The following is a 14979-nucleotide window of genomic DNA, read 5'->3' as shown; positions in this document are numbered from 1 at the left end:
CCTTACCAGGGTCATTGTTCCTTCCTGTTCTTTTTGCTTTTCATACTGAAGATGACAAGGGAGAGGGTGCAGCTCATCTTGCTTCTCACCAGCAGCCTGATTTTCCTTCCAGGACAAGTTCATGTGCTTAGCACAGTAAAGGTACGTTCTACTAGGGCAGCTACTGGGATGAACAACCAGGCCTGGCTGAAGAATGGCAGCCATGTCTCTACTCACTTTCAACCCAACACTTTACTTTTAAAGCTCACCATTTTTCTGTAAGCATCAGTGTGGATTTTACTCAGTGGGTCATTTGTCTCTTGAGCTTGTTCTTTGAAGCCCGATAACCAGAGCTGAAGGCAGTCTTTGAAAATCTCCCACTTGTAATAGGTGCTAATTATGTTATGAGGATTGTTTTTATTGCTGTAAAATGACAGCTGCTGTGAAAAGATGTGGTAGCAGGGTGATGGGAGAAGAAGAAAAGGTGACAGAAGAAGGAACAAAGTTCAGATGGGAAGAGAAAATTCACCATGTGGGTCCTCTCCACCCTGACATTTCCAAGCTATGTGAGCTAAAGCACTGGCTCCACTAAGCTTGGTGGCAAAATTTATTCTGCCTTGGAGGAAGCCCAGACTTTATTACAGCTGTTTGTTATTAAAAGCTTGACTGAACATCCTGCTCTCCTTGCCACATTTTTCAGAGCTTACATCTGCCAAGAAAGAAACTTCTGATGTTTGCCTATAAGCTTATGTTTAAGAAACCCTGCTCTGGCCCGAGTGTTGTACTGATCCCTTTCAGTTCTACCCCTGTTTGGCTGCAGCTCAGTTCCTCCAAGGCACAGAATACTGCAAATTTTGTGGTCAGTAATTACAGCTTTTTTTTTAACGTCTCCATCCTGGAGAAACTGAGCTGCTGTCAGTGATTTAGGGCACCTAGGAGGGCACCTAGAAGCTCCCACCAGGCTGGCAGCAGTGCAGGCAGTGACCAGTGACCTGCGGTCTGAGACACACTGAGCTGGCTCCAGAAACTGTCTGGCCAAAGTCACTGCAAAAGTACCAAGAGATGAGAGTTTCTTGGCCCACTGCCCTGCCAACACAGGAGTACTGCTTCTTGCTTGTCCTCTGTTTCATCCTCTCTGGCTCTCATCTCACCAAGACAATAGTTTTGCTGTCATGAAATGTCATGAAGTGTTTTATTAGTGAGAAAATGTGAAGTTGCAAGACATTTTAATAACACAGCTAGGCATCAGGGACTTTCTTTCACTGGGGCACACCTGGCATGTTAAATTTCATGAAGATCCTGGCTGCTTTTCCTCCAGAAACCTCAAAAGGAGTTGAGAAAGGGGGGAAAAAATCCCAGATCAAGTAATTCTGAGTGCTCAATCTTTGGTCAAGTTGTACCATATCTCTACCACAAGCTTTGAGTCAACCCACTAACTTTGGTGTCAAATCAACTGACTCTATGGAAATCCCACAATAGTCCCAAGGAAGCTTTTCATCACTAGGATTTCACCAGTAACATCTCAGGAGCACCAACGACTAGGAACAAGCTTAGCAAAGAGCAAAGTACCCTCCTGTATGTTCTTTCCACCTGCTGGTTCAAAACCAGTCCTGGCTGGGAGCAAGCAAATCTTGCTTATGAGTTAGATGAACCAGCTTCTACCCTGTAACCACATGCAGTTCCTTGTCTCTGATGCATCTGGCACCTCTCTTCCAGGAATGACATTCATTCTCCCCATTCCCAACATGGCATGAATGTGCCAAAGCAACAAGCCAGGTCCCTCAGACCTACAGCCAGTGATGGAGACCTCTCCCTGCCCAGACAGTCACTGGTCTAGGTCACTCCTAGTAGACGGCTGTCCATATTGGGCTATCCAGGCTCTCCAGGGCTCAAGGGGAGGGTTGATGTTGATGGACGGAGCAGGAACCAAGAGTTGGCAAGGTGGGCACTAGCTTGCCAGCCTCCAGCCCAGCCTGCTCCAGCACTGGGCTTGCCCTTTTAAAGGACGTTTTCCCCTCCCAGGCTGCCAGCTGACTCCCCAGCAGTACGGATTGTTTGTTATTGCAGCAGCAGCTTAGCAAAAGGCCCCGTGCCAGGACAGGACACTTTTTCTTAGAGGCATTTGGCTGTCAGTAGGTCATAAGCCTGGCACCAGAGCCCACCTGCAGCCCACTGGTGCCATCCTTGACCTTCAGTGCAGAAAACTTTTCATTTTGAGCTGTTATTGGCTCCCCAGTTTTCTGCCTTACTCCCAAAGCCCCCACCCCTGCAGCAAGCACCTCAGTGGAGAGGCCACAGCAAGGCTTCACCAGTGCAGCAAAGTCTCCTAAAACTCTCAGTTTAAACCCTCCTGTGCAAGCTTCTCACATATGCCTGGAAAATCAGGCACAGAAGCATTTGCAAAGCATGGACATTCAGAGACCACTGGATTTTTGTGGGCATTCTTCAAATATGTTATTTTCGTCTCTCTCTACATCTTTTTTTTACTCCTTAAAGGGTACAGAGCCCTACGATGTCCAGAGCCAGCTCTTGGTCCCTCTGCTGGCATCAGCCCAACTGCGAGGTCACCAGCTTCCTTCCACCTTTTCCTCACACTGAAGCCCAGCTCTTTTCTCACTCCATTCCCTGAAGCCAAATGACTTTCACCAGTGTAGAGCCAGAAGAGTAGATGGAAAAACTGGGTTGTGGTGGTAATGTCCTGGTAAGGGAAGTTACATGAAGATAAAAAACATCAGGGGTGGCTTCTGAATCTTGTCTCACAGGTTTTACCCAGCAGTTGGAGACCTCAGTTACAGAGGACTTCAACTGACATGAAAAAAATCCAGATCCTGACTCCTTTCAACTGTACAGATTCAGTTAAAATCCTTTTTATTTCATTTGCAATGAGTCCCTCAGGGCATTACTTTTGCTAGAAATGCCATTAGCATTTACAGTTAAGTTCACTGGGAGGCTCTTCTGGTTTTAATTATATAGCCCTTATAATGCTTCCTCTGGCACTCTCTTAGTATGGAAAAAATGATCCTAGGATGTAGAAAGATAAAAAAGCTATTAATTCTAGGGTTAACAATGCCAGATCAGTATAGTTACAAACAGACTTCTCTCTGTAACCCAGCCCAAACAGCTGGCTTTCAGTGTTCAGATAGCAATGCACAAAATATGACAAAAATGTCTTTATCTGGGAAAGCTAATTTTAGACACTTTTCTTTTGGCCAGGCAGTAGAAATACAGAGAGAAGAAATTATTAAATTTCCAATTAAAAAAATGTTTTTGTAGGATACATTGCTCCCAGTGTTTCGGAAGCAGCCTCCCCACTACATCCATCACAGGGACTCTGGAGTGGTTGCTCAGCTATGCTGCTGCACCCAGCCAGCAGCATCCATCCATCCTGTCCCTTCTGCATCTTCTCCCTGTCCCTGTAACACCACCAGCCCACAGACCATGATGGACCAGAGCTCTATCTCTCTGGGTACTCCTAGGACAGGCAGCCCAGCCTGACCAGCACTCCACTGAAACACCTGGACTTCAGGGAAGTTGCATTTGCCAGTGGCTTCCACGGAGCTGTGAGAGGTGATTGCCACTACCCACGGTGTCTCAGCTTCCAGACCAGCACTCACTCCACATCCTCACCCACCTTGGAGAGACGAAGGTCAAGCGCTGAACTAGTGGGGGAGGAAAACAGGTTCCTGTCTCACAAAAGGGGAAGATCCAGCATTTCAGAGCTTCCCTCTGCCTCAAGATAGGGCTGAGATATTTCAGTTTGAATGAAAAAAAAAAGGACCCAGCTGCTCCAGCATCCTCCTGGCACTCAGGTGATGGAGCTCAGTTTCTGCTCTGCTCTTGCAGCTGAGCTGCCTGTTCATGGCTGAGACACTCCAAACCCACTCCAGTGAGGGCAGTGACTCTCCTGAAACAAGAGGACCAGATTCCTGCTGTCAGACTGGCTCAAAAAGAGTGGGCAAGACATGCAAGTGCATTCACCACACATAGTTTTGTAAGGAGAGTGATTATAACACAGTTAAAGAAAGAGGGAAAGCACGTGGCACGTAAACAAGTTGTTACTGGAGAGGTGCACTGAAAGATTTTTAATTGACCCAGAGCTCCTCTGTTTAAAAATTTATGGGCTTCAAGTTACTATTGCCACATTTAAAATTGCTTTTGAGTTTAACAGCCTCAGCACTTGCAACCAACTACCCACAGAATGTGGCCAGCTCAAAATCCCTCATGAGCAGCTGATCCATTTTTGTGTAACATTTCCATACCTAGTCATTGCAGGAGACAGCACAACTCAAAATCAGTGGTGGTTGTAGGGAAGGTGCATTCACACTCCTGAAGAACACCAAGTATCAACAGGATGTGAACTAGTATATACATGTATTTTCAAACTCAAGAAACTGGGGCTTAGAAATGCTCACTCTTAATAACAGCAACTGAAACATTAAAAATCTGCCAGCGGTTCTGCCTTCAGCAAAACTCCAAGGATCAGAGTCAGCTCCATCTGTCACATTGTTTCCAAAGCAGACTGTGGCATAGTCCAGCTCTTTACTGTCCCTTTTGGCAGTAGTGCTGAGCTTCCACCCTGAAGCACCTCCTCTTGCTCCAGTGCTGAAGGGGTGATTGGGAATGGAAGCCATGGACAGCCAAGCTGCAGAGATTGAGGCAATGCTTGTGGTACACTTCTGCTCAAGTCTTTGTTTGCAAACTCGGCATGACCTCAGATTGCTAGCTTCATCTAGAGAAGCCCTTACAGGTTGTCCTGAAGGGATGCTGGTCATGTGTGTGTGTAAAGCACATACAAGCCTAAGGACAGTAACACTGACATTTGTTGTCATCTTTTGAGGACCAGCTAGATAAAGGCCTGTGAATTAGATTTTTTACATATGAAATAGAAAATGAAATTAGAATATGAAAACTTCCTACCCAAAGCGATTGCTAATAACCCTGGTAAAGACAACGTGCTCATGGCCCTCATGGCCCATCTCAGCCTCAGTGAGACTAGTGATGTCAGTCTTCCCTTTCCCAAATTACTCGCAGCCACAGTTCTTCGCTGTGAAGAGCCAAAGAGAGCACCTGTGCCTCAGCCGACTGTATGAGGTGTAGCCCAGTAAATGAACTTGCCAATTTTATTATTACAGGACATCATTTGTTCCAGTGTTGAAGTTATTCCAGAGAACTTTTCTGCACTGAAATCCTTCAGATATTATCTTGATAATGCAAAGTACATCAAGATTCCTGTTCTGAGACTTCCAGTGAAAGCAGTGGGTTCTGATCTTGGCATCACCTCCAGCTGGATGCCAGCACACAGCTCAAAGCATCATTTTAACCTCCTGAAAAGCTGCAAAAAACATCAGCTGAAGTCACTTCGAAGCAGCCTCATGGTGGGAAGTGCAAGAAATAGACCTTTGTAAGTCATTTGAGGTGGTGGCAAAGATGTCTTTCTGGAGGTTAGATGAAGGCACGGGTGGAATAGATGTCCCCACGCAGCGATAGGCTCCTGCCGGCACTGCACAGGAATGCTGCTGTGGTGTGAAATTGTGGCTGGCCAGTTTACCACTAGCAACCCAAAAGCATTTCCTACACTGAGGTGTCCTGCAGAAGTGGCACCCACTGGTATGCAATAAAGGCAAGTCTTTGCTGGAGGAATTCATTCTCAGTACAGTTTAAGGAGACACTTAAATTCAAAATACACTTACAAACAGAAAAGGTGGCCCCAGTTGCCAAACACACCTGAGAAAGATATTCCTATAGCTCTCGGGTGTTTCAGGACACTCACACATAGTGGGAACAGAGTTGATGAGGGATCTGGCACATCCCATCTGTGCATACATGGTGGCCCTTTTTCGAAGAGGGCTTCTAAGGGACTCTCTCTCCCTGATATCTCTATGCACTGTGTTTCTGGCAGGTGGTTGCTGCCCTGAAATGGAAATGTGTTCCTGCTTGGAAAACAGGAATTGTGCCTCCAAGGGAACGCAGACCCGGCATGTCACCCATGCTTGTGCTGATGGCTGACATAAAGAGAAGTAGCACCTCCAAAATGCCTGTCATGGTGTGCACATGGGCCAGCTTTGGAGCCACTGCTGGATGCACTTCCTACTCATGGATCTATAGCTTTTTGTTTGTTTTTAACCTCCTTTGCAAACACAGCTAAATATTCTCCCCTTGCCCGGAGACACTAACAAGGTTTCTCCACTAATGATGTCCCACTGAAGGTCAGTTTTGCAGCTTTCACAGCAATCTACAGAGCAGATCCCCTTGGCTCAGGGGAGCACTGCTGGGCTCTGGGAGTCACTCCACTGCAGAGTATGTCACCCTAGTGTGACAGCTGACAGGGCCAGCTGGAGCATCTGTGCACTGACAATGCCAAAGTGTAACTGGCACATCTAATTTTAGCCTCCAGAGCCCTGAAAGCCCTCTTGAGTTGCCACATACCTTGATAAATCATTTAAGTCAATGCTGCTTGGCCTAAAGCTGGCTTTCAGATGGGAAAGGCTAACTGCTGAATGTTAAAAGGAATTGTTAACATTTTTAACATTTTTTACTGGAGCTGAAGGTGTCTGCCTTCAGTAGTTACCCAGGGTGTCTGAGGTTTGTAGGGACTGGAAATTAAGGGAGACACAAAGAAGAAGCAAAAATGCCTGGGTGTGCTGGTTTAAAAGTTAACCAGCAAGGGAAAATGAACTCAATTCAAAAGAGAGATTTATAAGTCAGAATAAAAATTTATTAAAATAATGCAATAAGTACAATTATACAGACAGACAATTGGTTTTAACCCACAAAACCCAAATGTATGACCCAGCACCCTGGGGTATGAACAAGAGTGGTGTACCTTGGCCCACCCCCGAGTCCAAAGCAAAGGGAGAGGGGATAAACCTGCTGGTGGGAGAGCTGCTGCAGTCTGGTCAGAAGTGGTGATTGCAGTCCAGTCGAGGGTGGTGGTCTCAGTCTGGTTGAACGCGGTGGTCTGCAGTCTAGTTGAAGGCAGTGGTCTGCAGTATTCCTCTGGATCCCACGAGGGGTGGCAAGGTTCCCCAAACTCCCAGTTATATACTCTCCAGTTCAGGCGGGAGTGCTCAGTCCCTCCCTCAGAGTAGGGAATTCCATAAAAGGGCATGCGGATGCTCAGTCCCTCCTCCATAAAAGGGTATCAGAGCGGGGAATTCCATAAAAGGGTATCAGAGTGGGGAATTCCATAGAAGGGTACAGGAACATCTTCCCACCTTGCAGGCCTCTACTGACAACAGTTTTTGGGAAATGGCATGGAGGCTATAGAATACACAGTTTTGGGTTACACCCATCCAGTGATGAATTGGTCCCAGCCGTTCTAACCAGGACACTGGGATATTTTTGTTGTGCTGCCTGATGCAAACTTGACTGAGAAGAAATCTACACGTGCAATGTATATGCAGAATGAAAGCTAAAAGCATGGAAATAAGCAACAAATACCTGCAGGGTGCAGAGCACTCTTCAGCTACGGATGGAGGCCAGGAAAGCAGGTTCCTTGTTTCAAGAAGACCAAGCACCTTCTAGAGGCATTCACCACTTATATAGCAAAGGGACCAACTGGAAAAAAAAGCATCTTACTGTGAGTTCTGTATTCACTGTTGCCTGCTTGGCCCAGCCACTTGGCTAATATTCAGTTTTGAAGTCAGGCTCCCATTTAGAGCCAAAACAAGTGGTGCAAGATTGATAGGTCTTTGTCATGACAGGGTTTGTTACACCGGCCACAGGGGGCTCTTCCTTAGAGCCACCTCACCAGGGTTCTCATGTGGATACACACACACGCCTATGTCTTTCCCTTCAGAGGTCTATGAAACACACAGGAAATTTTTTGCCTGCCATGTTACTGAGTAACTGGAGAAACAGAATTTTGCCCTTGGGACAGAGGTGACTACAGGCAATTGTCTGTGCAGAGCAGGCTTGGGGGTTTGGTACTGTTTCCCAGTTAACTGTGAAATTGGATAATCCATGCATGGAGAACCAAAAGTTGACTGTCAGTACCTGCAGGGGACAAGCTGCCTCACTACTGAGGTTTGTTACTGAAGCCTTGTATAGAAGCTGTCCTACATGTAGATGAAAATACGTGTGTGTGTGTGTGTGTGGGTGTGCACATATACAATTATTTATATTACATATTTTATAAAATGTATATAAACCTAACTTAGCAAAGATATTGATATGCCTCTGAAACAATAGGTTTTGATATCTCCCTCCCTTGTTTGTGCATCTGAGAGATGCCCAAAAGCAAAGAGGCTACAGAGAGGAAAGAAATACTGCTCAGTTAAACAACGCAGCATTAGAAAACCTATGTTAGTTCTTCAAAGGTCTCAACGACAAATTCCTGCTCTTGGGGTAGTTTGGTGTTAATGCTTTTCAAGAACTGGTTGTTAGTGATCAGGAGACTACTAAATTAACAACTTTGGAAAGTTAATTGACCAAACACTTTCAATCATTTATTAGGGAAGGAAATCTCTGCCTGTAAACAAAGCCAGCATAGGGTTATTTCATGTCAGGAGCAGTAACAACACATCAAGATATTCACAAAACATGAGTTAGGGCCACTAAAATTATCAACACGGTTTAGACTTCAAAAATAATAAATTGGGATTGATCTTTATTTGTATTCAGTTTTCTGAAGCCTTAAGGCCTGCTCAAATTCCATTTTATAGATATTCTCTGTAATCACAAAAGCTGAAGCTTCCAGTAAAAAAGCTGACAAATCTCACTTTCTCAGAGGCTTCTGGAGAAGATGAAATTCTATGTCACTCACAGCACAACTGTAAAGGATGCCAGCAGAAGGGAGCAGCACATTTGCTCCCTAGTGGTCTAGGCAAGCTATATTCCACCCAGTTAAGCCAGACTTGCAATGAAATGTTTGTGGACTGCAGTGCGAGCTGCTGAGGGAGCCATCGCTCTCTGTCTCCTTGCAGACTCACCATCCCACACTCAGTTTCTTTTCCTCACACTGAATTACGTATCTTTTCCTCAGGGTTTATGCAAACTGCACAGTAAAACTTTTTCAGCTGTCCAGCCAGCCTTGCACCTGTTTTCAATCAAAATTATTCTACTGTAGCTCTTGTTGGCTCAGAAAAGTGCTTTGACAAGCTTGAAATTTCCTGCCTCAGGAAGGAATAACATCTCTCTAAAAGAGTGCCATGGGTTCTGTTGGAGAGGTATTAACCATGAGCTGCAGAGAAGGCTGGACTTACTATAAGGATCAGAAACTTAAACAGCCTTTGTGGTGGCAGGACTAAAGATGTCCGAGAGCTCCTGGCTCCAACATAAGACTGCCATTGTGGCAGCTTCCTTAAGCTTTTTTTCTTGTGCTCCAAAGTTTGCCTACCCCAGTTCAAGAAAACACAGCATATATGAGGTCCCTGGAAGGAATAAAGTCAGAGAGTCTCCATCTGAACCTGGTGGGGCAGAAGGCTAAACTGAGGCTGCAGCCGATTGTGACTTATCCACTCCCCTTTCCCCAGGGACATGAAGAAACCCTCCCCAAAATGGGAGAAATATTTATGCAAGCTTCAATGTTGGAGAAGGAATATGTGAGGATGTCAGTTTCTGTATGATGGCCTGGCGAGTTTTGTCTCCATTATCCTTGACCTGTATCCTGATAAAACTTGCAGTAAGCTATTTATCAGGTAAATAGATAAACCAGCCATCATCATATCAACATATGGTGACAGTGACTGAGAGCTACCCTATTAATTGCTGACCCCATTTCTATTTCAGTCACTTGTCCTCTAGGAAATGAATGGGATCAGCCATGATAAGTCCATTCTCTGTGGCACCAGATAATCTGTTTTCAAGCTGGAGCAGATGCTGAGATGCCCACACTGGCAGCCTGCTGGATGACCAAGGGGGTTGTAGTGCAATGTGACTGCATCCCTGAAGACTTGCGTTGGTTCCCCCTTGTGCAATAAATGGTTCTGCTACACTGTATTGTGTCCTAAAATACCTGCTGATATATCACAGAATGGGTCAGGTTGGAAGGAACCACAGTGGGTCATCTGGTCCAGCATCCCTGCTCAAGCAGGGTCATCCTAGAGCACATGGCACAGGATTACGTCCAGACAGTTCTTGAATACCTCCAGTGAGGGAGACTTCACAACCTGTCTGAGCAGTAAGGTCCCACATTAATTCCTGAATGGCTGACAGCCTTGGATTTCAGTGGTAAACTGATGCAGAAAGGCTTAGAATCTTACAACCAGAATAGACTGGAGAAAGGTAAATGCTATCTGAATTGCTCAAGGGTTTTTGAACCTCCATCTCCGATTTCTGCTCTAACCACTGGATAGGAGACATTGAGGTGTGGTGGTAGGGGTCTTCTCAGCTCCCTGTGCTGGAACTACCTGGTTTGTGCTGAAACAAAGCAGTTCTTTGAGAGGTCAAGACTGGTGAAAGGAGTCTGTAAGTATTTAAAAGTATGATTTGCTGGTCTTGCTAGTAGGACAAGGAGAACATTTGCCATAAAACACTTAGCCATCAAGAGGCGCAGAACCTGAGTCCCAGCAGTGGGTGCCCTGAGAGCTGGGCTGGAGAACTGAACATAGCTTTGCTCTCTAGCCCCAGCAGTGCTTAATGCTGTCCTGTGCAGACACAGCCGCAGCTGAGGGGCTGGAAGAGCCAGCTCTGTGCCCTCAGCCTTCTGCTGGCAGCCTAGGACTGCCACCCCCTTGAGCAGAGGCCAGCTCAGCTTGGACCCTGTCTACCAGAATCCCTTCCCAAAGCCTTGCACATGCCATCACCCTCGCTCAGGCCCTGAGACAGCTCCTGGCACAGTCCCAAAAAAACGTGCACATCTGAGTGAGGAGGGGAGCGGAAGATGTGGGTCTGAGGCATGGAGTGCCCTCCCAGAGCAGCCGTTTTCCCTCGAGACATTTTGTTTTCACTTTATTTGTGTCCCTGGGACCTAGCTGCTTAGCAACTGGATAAAATTGTCACAAAATGCTGGCATTGCCCTCCTTACCAGGGCAGGGGCTGGACTGTGTCCTTGGTGGGGCTGTCTGCCAGGCAAGGTGACCACATAGCACTCATGGGGGGACCCCATCCCTGTCCTTGTTCCCCACTGGGCTCTCTCAAAGTGCAAGGAAATTTGGCCCTCGTGCATGGCAAATGCCATACTGCAAGCAAGGCATGCCGGCAGCTCTGCCTGCTCTGGCTGCTTGCAACCCAGGGACAGATGAAACATGGACACTCTTCAGATCGGAGCGGATAAATGCTTTTTCCTCTCTGAAGGACCAGGAATAAAAGCACACTTGAAACAAACTCCTGAATTATCTGAAAATATCCACCATTTCTGACTGTATTTTGGGGGAAGATGGGGATGAATACACCATCTCACTTTGGTTCAGGGCATTTTAACTAGAAAAAACAGAAAAAATGGCAATGAAGAGTTATGGCTATATATTCTTTGGACCAGAAGAATGTGTCTGATGCCTGCTGCTGTCCTTACCCTGTTTGAGTCTTCTGCCTCTGCAGATAATACTCAAAGAGGTATCCAGGCTGCCTAGGAGGCCAAATCCTGCTAAGCAGAGCTCACTTCCCTTGAAGGGTCACGCAAAGGGCAAGGGATGAAAATTAGAGATTTTAGGAGAGCAGTTGATACACACTTGCCCTTGTAAGTGGCCGATGTGCAAAAGATAGTTGTTGGCAATTGCTGACAGCTTGTGTGTTTACCTCAATCAGCAGGTATTTATAATTAATTTTTAAAATGTTGAAGTTCCGGCCTTGCTGGGAACATTACAAACTGCCCTCAGCACTCTGATGTGCTTCCAAAACAAAAGTCAAAAAGCTCAAAGACTCAAATATTTCAGGGTGGGGGGTGGGGGGCAAGGGGGGGCAGTGGGGAGATAATGCAGTTGAAATGAAAATGATTTAGATAACTTCGTATCTATTCACAAATATTTAATTTTCATGACTGGAAGCAACCACAACTGTTGTAAATGGGATGAACTGCCACATGACTTCTAGCATCTCCCCTTCCTGATGTCACAGCACCACAATATGGAGGATTTGCAGCAAAGGGATGCCCAGACTTCACCTTTTTTCTCTCCCACCCTCTTCCCCCCCCACAATGCCTCATGCACCCTCTGTGCTCACACATGAGTTTGCAGGCCCCTGAAAGACCTAGAGAGGCTTAAAATAGACCTGTAAAAAAAAAAAATATTTTCTAAGCCAACTATTGCTCCCGAAGATACAGCATTGCTGAGCCACTCCCTAGGAGTTTTTGAAGAAACATGGGATGCTTCTGTCTAAAACATTTATCGACAGTTTCTGTCTCTGCATGGAGAAATGGCGGAATGTAATTTCTCTGTTTTTCAGTTTCTTTACATTTTTAAGGCTGTTCTTCATGGTAGTTTTCACTAACTAGATCCCTTCTGGCCTCAGCAACAGGTTGGGAAGAAAATCTACTTCAAGAGAAGAAAATGCCATTGACAAATCTACCATCAGGGTGGTTAGGGTAGTGGAGGTGGCTGAGATTGGGGCAAACTCCAAATGAATACCCTTTCAAAAGGTTTGAGTTAACATTATTCCTATAAACTCAGAAACATGTCATGAGCACTGCCCAACATCTTGGGGAGATGAGGTAGCTGAGAGAGCACAGACAACCAGTTCTGGGGCAGCAGCCAGCCCCTGCTAACATCTGAACTGAGGCTTTAGCAGCAGGTTTAGAGCGAGATTTTTCATTCTGTGAGGTAGTGGGAAAGCAGGCTCAGATTGCAACCCTGTAATTAAGCAATTCCTAGTTTTTTCCAGTAGTATAATTATGATGAATGACTCTCATGTTCCCCATTAATGTTGCTATTAGCAGACAGGCAGGCCATCCCAGCATGAGTGAGCTCATGCTAACAAGGTCTGTGTGTACCACATTAGGAAATGTACCACTCACACAGCTTTCAGAGCACCGTAAGTGATTTGCCATAGTTCCTATAATGGTACAGAGCCAAACATACCTACATCTCACATCAGAGAAGGCAGCAAGATCTACCTTTAATTTCAAAACCCTTGATTAAAAAAAGAAGAACTGCAAGCCCAAACTCCTGCTTCTAGGCACTGAGTTGTGCTCCTGCTCAAACACTGGGTGGGTCCTGGGCTGAAAAGGACCATCATGTTCAGATAGGGCTGTGAAGTCTAATGTCTCACTTGCCCACTCAGTCACTCACATGAACAGTATAACAGCAGACTGAAAAAAACACCTTACCAGGGATTATGTAATCCTCCATCTTCACATGCACTTACTTCTAAGGTTACTTTTTAAGGTGGGCCTCATTCCAATGCAGAAAGAAAATGGTCTAGCACACAGGACAAGAAGGAGCAGTTGCTGTCCTTCACCTTGATGTTAGCAAGGGTTTCACCACAGAGCATCCATAATATCCTTATAGCCTATAGTTGTGGGATAGGGACTCTGCTGCAACAGACTCTGAGTGGCCATAGGATAGTGAAGTTGTATGTACAGGTTTTAATGTGCTTAACTCCCTCACATTAACTCTGCTGTGGCTATGGGTGTTGTGTAAGCCCCAAGGTAGGACAGAGACTTGGTTCTCTGCAGAGAGCTAGCTGGCCAGGAAAGACGCTTGATTCTTAAAGGACTCAGATGTTAGCTTTCAAGTTCCTTGTGATACAGTCAGCAGTCAACTACTCCAAGTGGGCAGAAAACTCTCCAGTGTGTTTTTTTTTTCTTAAATGCATAAGTTTTCTTTTGAATGCAGAGGAAAATTTTGCCTGTGCCTCATTGCTCTCACCTCAATATTTATCACATTCTTACAGCAATTCTGTTTCCACAAGACAATCCCAGCTCTGTGGAGAGGAACAGAAAGCTACTCTGGTGATGCCAGGTATTGAGATACCTCTTTTTTTGCATGCTTGTGAGTGATGCTATATTACCACAAATTTGTATCCACAGCTAAGCTTGCACAATGAACCAATTAAGGATCTGTGATTTTTTGTTTCAAGTATGTGCCTGAATGTTTACAGTCAAGATTTTAATCCAAACTTTCACAGATTTTGACAGCTGTCTCTGGTGCTGTCAAAAAGGCATGAAATCAGCACATCTGAAAATTAATATATCTCATGGGGCTGAGTACTTCAGTTAATCAAATACTGCAACCATCAGCTTTTGATCAGCTTCCAGAGTATTTTCTGCATAGTTACAAGATTATAATTGTTAGAAAAAAGAAAATAGGTATTTTAAACACCACGATCCCTATGTTTTTTCATTGTTTGAACTTCACCTTTACAGCAGCTTGATTTTCCTTCCAGAATTGCTTATTAGGTCTAAATGTAGAGAAAACAAAACCCTGCCGGTCTCAGTGATCCTGGACAGTAGGGAATGCAAGTCTAGCCTAGGGCCATCTGTTTCACTGCAAGAAAGGTTTTAGAAAACAAATCCAAACAGTTGATTCATTATAAAATAGGCATAAACTACAAAGATAATCATGGAAACAAATCCTACAAAGACCTCTTGAGTCCCTTGTTGCTCTTACTGTTATGTTTTAAGTCAGCACTGGCTACCCATATCACATGAATGACACTGCATAAGTCACAGATGCAAAACAGCAATAGCTGCAGAGATCAGGACCTTACCAACAGGTACATTTAATTAATCTAAAATGATTATAGTTGCTCCTGTGGAGCATGATTGATGAGGGACACAGTCTCAGACTGTCTGGAGGAAAACAGCCCCATGCAAGAGCTCACTGTCTCAGAGGCCATGTGTTTCTCTGAACATGAAGACAATCTCTGCAGAGATTGGCCTATGGGACACGCTCTGGCCACAGAGCAAAGTGTGAAGCAGAGAAACTTTGTTGTTAGCAGAGGAAGAACTAAGGAAAGGTGAGACGCAACAACTTTTCCCTAAATTAAATCCATGATGAATGTCAAATCTTAGCTCCAGCATTCTTCTAAGGAAATGTGGACCAGGGACTTTTGTCAAAACTATTCAAAGGTGAGTTTTCACCCATACATTACCAAATCTTCCTTTGTACACATTTCACCAGACTG

This window comes from Neopelma chrysocephalum, unplaced genomic scaffold (assembly GCF_003984885.1).
Source record: "Neopelma chrysocephalum unplaced genomic scaffold, ASM398488v2 Primary Assembly neopelma1_23, whole genome shotgun sequence".
NCBI lineage: Eukaryota > Metazoa > Chordata > Aves > Passeriformes > Pipridae > Neopelma > Neopelma chrysocephalum.
This window is presented reverse-complemented; position numbering follows the sequence as displayed.